This window comes from Dipodomys spectabilis, unplaced genomic scaffold (genome assembly GCF_019054845.1).
Source record: "Dipodomys spectabilis isolate Male_0828 unplaced genomic scaffold, ASM1905484v1 ptg000002l, whole genome shotgun sequence".
Classification (NCBI taxonomy): domain Eukaryota; kingdom Metazoa; phylum Chordata; class Mammalia; order Rodentia; family Heteromyidae; genus Dipodomys; species Dipodomys spectabilis.
The window spans coordinates 4,117,363-4,123,557 of record NW_024870679.1 but is presented as its reverse complement, the minus strand read 5'-3'; positions in this window follow the sequence as shown (position 1 = coordinate 4,123,557).

The following is a 6,195-nucleotide window of genomic DNA, read 5'->3' as shown; positions in this document are numbered from 1 at the left end:
TTGCCTTTCCTTCCATGTAAGGGTCCATTTAGTGTGTCTGGTAGTTGAAAGCAGCATTGGATCTAGTAAAGGCTCAAGGCAGGAGTCCAAACATGCAGTTTTGCTAGGCTGTTGGTTCACATGTCTGTCATCCTTGCTACTCAGGAGGCTAAGATCTGAGGATCAAGGTTTGAAGTCAGCTCGGGCAGGAAAACTTGAGAGGCTTTTATCGCCAATTAACCAGCAAAAAGCCAGAGGTGGAGCTGTGGCTCAAGCGGTGGAGTGCCAACTTTGAGCAAAAAACACTAAAGGACAGCACCCAGCCCCTGAGTTCAACCCCCAGTACTGGCAGATAAAAACAGCCATAAGTCTTTGACACAAGCATGCAGGACTAGGGCCAGGATCTTGTATGAGTTCACTTCTCCCTAAAAGCAGTGGGAAGGAGTAGCTTAGAGACCAGAAATCTCCCAAAGCCTCTTAGCATTTGTTTTCTGGGAGGAGCTCCATAGAGAGGGTGAGAGGCTCCTAACTCCAAAAGAACCCAGAGGTTCAAGAGCTTAGTAACCATGGCTTCTCTCTCTATAGTTGTCATTAGGTGGAGAGAACACTATAAGCAGCTCCTTGCTGCAACTCCAAAGGTTACAGATAACCAGGGCAGAGGGTACAGGAAGAACATTTTGTCCTTCCCAGAAGATCTCCTTGGGCCCCAATAGGCAGGTACCCTCTCCCTGGGGAAGGTAGTATTCATGCTCACTCTTCTTATGCTGCCTTTCATCTGCAATCTACAACCCTCCACTCTTAATAACAACTTAGGTCAAGCTAGCACCTCTCTGCTAGCAGGTAAAAGTAATTCCTGTAGATGATCCCTTTCATCTTTGCCTGGTCCCAGGAGGTAGGGCAGGGACATGATTATACCTGTTCTATCCAGACAGATGTCCATGCTGAAGTTCCGCCTCCTAGTGGCTCTGCACTTATGTCTCCCTGGGAGGTTGAGAGTTGGAGTGTGATCTGGCCTGTCACAGCTGATTCTTCAACACATCTTGGCCCCTGTAGTCCCTAAGCAGCCACTTCCCTGGGCCTGCTGGAGCTTAGTATGAAGGAAAAAAGCCACGTGGCCCAGTTTCCACTGGGGGCTGATCCTGTGGATCTTACTTCTGGAAACCCTGTCAAAACCTGGCACCTGCAAGGGTGAGCGCAGTGGCTTGCTTGCTGCTCTGCCAGCTGGGGGGCCCCAAGCAGGTTCTCCATCCTGTAGCTCTGGGATAACAAAGCCAGAGCAAGGAGACAAAAGAGCAGGCGACTCCCATTTGTAATTCAGGACCAGAATTCACATTCCTATAGCCTCACTCTTTGGTTTGAAGAAAGGCAGCTTGCACAGTGAACCAGAGGCTGATTTTGCTCCACTCCCATCCCATTTTGGATGCCCATTAGAAATTCAGGTGACTGCATACCCCAGTCTGTCTGAGACCTGAGCTGGGAGGTCTCCATGCTCTTCTGTGTTGCTGACCTCCCCGCTGGAGGCTGCTGTACTTGGGAAGGCAGAAGCTGGGTTTCTGTCCCTTCGCTTTTTCTGCTCAAGGCTGACACTCTACCACCTGAGCTCCAGCTCCACTTCTAGCTTTTTGATTCTTAATTGGAGATCAGAATCTCATGGACTTGTCCAGACTGGCTTTAAACTTCAGTCCTCAGATCTCAGCCTCCTGAGTAGCTAGGATTACAGGCATGAACCACCAGTGAAGCTGGAACTGAGCCTCTAGGCACTCTGGCCTGTCTCTTAACTCCCCTGTACTGGCTGTCTTACCTCTTCACCATTGCTAGTTGTCTGGAACCAGCTTCACTTGGAGCCTGGACACCCTGAGCTGCCATTCTGTCTTTGCCAACCTAATAAGATGGCTGTATAGACCAAATGATCCATCAGCAGGGAAGGTCTCCTGCTTGCTGAAGCCAAAGGAGAGAAAAACAATTTTAAAGGCCAGGATGACTAACATAGGTTTTCCCACAAGGTCAAACAAAAACACCCTGGCAGGTGGGTGGCCAGGCACACAAGGGAGCAGGACTGCAGGCAGATGAGAGGATCCCTGCTCTCAAAAAACTCAAGTCTATTGGGAAAGGCGTGGCTCACACCTCGGAGTAAGCTGAAACAGACTCCTCTCCCTGAAGCTGTGGGGCAGGGGTGGTTTGGGGCTGATGCAAGCTTTGTTTAGGTTGTGCTGATCCACCTGGAACCAGATGGGAAAGGGTCCAGATAACCCGGACTCCACCCACATAGTTAGTTGCCTTTTCAGCCCACAGCTGATGCCCTCATCTCTGGCACCTTCACGGCCCATCACCAACCTCAGCCACCCAGGTTACCTCAGCACACAAGCCCCAGAGGCTCTGGAGAGTGAGTCAGAGTCCTGAGTCCCTCACCAACCCTTGGTTCCCACACCCAGGAATTTAAGGCCCAAGTTGGGAGTTTTCAAGCAAGAGACACTGAGAGGTGGTGTCTGGCCTCTACCAAGAGTCAAGTTGAAGCTGGACTAACAGAATTTAAAAGACAAAAACCAGGGTGAATTGCTGGAAACTGAGTTATGGACTGCAGGGCAGGGCAGCTGGTCAACCAAAACCTAGAATGAAACCTTGCCTCTGGGTACTTGCTCTCTGGTGACCTGTCCTGAAGCTTCTTTCCTGAAGCTCTTCCACTTACCTTGGTCCTGCGAAGGGAGGAGGGAGGAGCCCCCCATACCTCCCACAGGGGGGCCTGGGGCAGCCCTGGCTGCACTCCCGGGATGGGATGAGTCTGACAAGGCAGAGCTGGGATGCGCCCTAGAGAAATGTGCTGCATGTCAGAGCCTGTGCCAGGTGAGGGGCCTGCTCTACTCCCCCAGTCATCTCCCAGCATGGGGTTCCCCCAACAGCCCCTGCCAGACAGGCACAAAAGAGGATGCATCCTGGTAGCTCCCAGCTGCGTTGGGCTCAGGTGGAGCTGATGGCTCTGCCTCTGACGTTGCCCTTTTAAGATCCTCCCCCCCACTCATGGGGGTGCTGCAGGCAGGGTTCTGTTGCAGAAACCTGCAATGTGCAGCTTCCCCACTGTCCTGCCTGGAAAGAAGACCAGTTTTCAACCTCCAGGTCTGCCATGGGGGCCCCAGTGACTTCTGAGTTAGGGTGGATTTGAGTTGAGGAGGGAAAGGAAAGAAGGCAGGGAAGGAGATAGCACCTGGCCCTAAATGCTAAGTTCTTGGGATTTCTGGCCTTTCTTTTTCCATTTGTTGTCCTGCCAGTGATGTGGGAAATGGGTTGCAGGACAAACACATCTTCCCTTCCTCCCCCAGCTTGAACTCAGCTTGAAATCAGGGCCTGGGCTTTTCTGCTCAAGGCTACTGCTCCACCACTTTGAGCCACAGCTCCATTTCTGATTTTCCGGTGGTTAAATATGAGTCTCACAGGCTTTCCTGCCTGGGCTGGCTTTGAACAGCGATTCTCAGATCTCAGCCTCCTGAGTAGCTAGGATTACAAGTGAGGGCCACCAGCGCCCATCTCTCATCTTCTTTCATCTGATCATCTCAGCGGCCCTAACTACATACTGAGCATCAAAGTGTTGATCTCTATCTGATCCTCTACTTTCACTACCTGTTCTTCTTGCCACTTCTGCCCCAGTATTCACTCCACACTCATGACGCTCAGCCTGGGCATGTATCCTCAGGCCAGTCCGTAGCACTGTCCCACTGAGTGCCCTGTCACTTCAATCTGCACCTATAATGAGCTTGGTCCTCAGGATTTCTGCTGGTATGCGGGGCCCCAGTCCCTCCTGCAGGTGGCAGCTTCCTTGTGGTACCAGAGTAGCCTGGTGGCTAGTTCAGCCTTCTCTGTCTGTCCAAACATTGCAAATGGCTTTTCTGAGTTCAGACTTCTCAGCCAGGCACTGGGTTCATGGAAATGTTCAGATTAGCAGACGCTCTGCTCTCCTGGGCCTCACCATGTACTCCCCCTCTGCCAGCACTGCCCATACACCCATCCCTTCATGTTTGCTTGTGCAGTTCCTTCTGCCCACCGGCCTTTCTACTTACCTCTCTGAGATTCTTCCTGTGACTTCAAAGTGGCTCAACTACTACCTCCTTAAACGGCTTTCCCTAAAGTCTCCACCCATAGACAAAAATATTTATGAGTATAGCTCCGCTACACCTGTTGTCTCTGTATTAAATTGGCCACAGCTCAAGGCCAGAACTGAAGTCTTATTTATCTATGTGCCAGTGACATCTAGACATGTAGCCCTGAACACAGATGGGACTAGGCAAGGGCTTCATCCTCTGCCTGTATGCCAGTCTTTTAAGTCACCCTTGACAAACAGCTCTGGCAACTGTAGGTTGAACCTGTCATCCAATGCAATCTTTTTTTTTTTTGGGGGGGGGGGGTCCGGTCGTGGGCCTGAACTCTGGGCCTGGGTGCTGTCCCTCAGCTCTTCAGCTCAAGGCTAGCTAGCACTCTACCACTTGAGCCACAGCGCCACTTCTGGCTTTTTTTTTCTGCTTATGTGGTGCTGAGGAATCAAACCCAGAGCCTCATGCATGCAAGGCAAGCACTCTACCACTGAGCCACCTTCTCAGACCCTCCAATGCAATCTTTAACTGAGCCCTGGAGAGAGTCTGGGGCATCAGGCCTACTATCCCTGAGTGTAGCTGGCACTGGAAATGCAGTATAGCACAAGTAAATGAGTTCAGAGCTTCCTGCAGAGCAGGCTAGAGACCCAACTACCTACCAGATGGGAGCTCCAGGCATGAAGAGACACCTGGTCACTCCCTATGGTGTCCATCCACGCACTCATTCAAGTATTCATTTGAAAAATACTTACTGGATGCCTATTATAGGTCAGGTTCCGTGCTAGGTGACATATATTTGAGACACATTTGTTCTCCTTGGTCCTAGAACTTTCTGCCAATGGGTAAGACAGCTGTTAGCCAAGTAAATTAACAGGTACATGCTCTGTGTAATTACAAATTGTCATACATGAAGGAGGGGGCATTTCAGACTGTGATGTTCAGTAACTGGAAGGAAGCCAGGTGTCTAGAACTGAGCCAAGAGGGAGGAGGAAGAGGAAGCCCCACCACTGTGCATGGAGCTTGTGAACTGATACAAGGAATTTGGATTTCACTCCACAGGCAACAGGGAAGCCCCAATGTAGAGTTTAAGCATGAGTACGACCTGCTTAGACTCTAGGTTTTGCAGTATTTGTCTGTGAAAGATGCCATAAGGGTCCTTTAGTCCACTAAACTAGACTATATGGCACCTCCCCCAGAAAACCAGCCTGGACTCTTTAGTCAATGCCACCAAAAAAAGAAAGAAAAGGGGGAAAAGGGCAAGACAATTATAGTGGTGTACAGTCAGATGTAATGCAGAAACTAGTTTGAAAGCAGAAAGTATCTAGGAGCTTTGGGAGACAGGAATTTGGATCAGGCTGGGTATTAGGTGATTCCAGGAATTCTCACTCATGTTCTTGGCTCTCACCATGACAGAGGTCCTGTGGGTACATAGCAGTGGGGACAGGGAGGGCCCTGCCTGCCTGAGCTGCCTGCAGAAGGGCCTAGAATGGAGCCACTGTTATGTTAGTTAGCACTTCATCTCTCCAGCATTCTCCAAAAGTTAAGTGAAAGAAAGTGAAGTGTCAACAATTATTGGGCCCAGAGAGGATAAGTATCATTGTATTTATTATTTCCATCCTCTTTCTTCCTTTCTCAATTTTTTCCAGACATATATATATATATATATATATATATATATATATATATATATATATATATATATATATATATATATAAAAAATTTATTTTGGTGCCAGTATTGGGCCTTGAACTCAGGACTTTGTGCTCTTGCTTAGGGTGTATGTGTCTGTGTATTTATTGTGTTGTTCTTGGGGCTTGTACTCAGGGCCTGGGCACTGTCTTTGAGCTTTTATGCACAAGACTTGAACCACAGCTCTACTACTGCTTTTTTTGTGGGATAATTGGAGATAAATGTCTCACAGACCTTATACGGGGGGCTGGTTCGAACTGCCATCCTTATATCTCAAACTCCTGAGTAGCTAGGATTACCGGTGTGAGCCACCAGAATTTAGCTACCTTTCCAGGTTAATTTTGGATCAGAGTTTCATAGTTTTCAGCCCATGATTTCTTAGCTTTGTTGCTTTGGACCTCTGGTAGCATAGTATATCATGGCAGAAGATGTAGTAGAAGAGGCTGT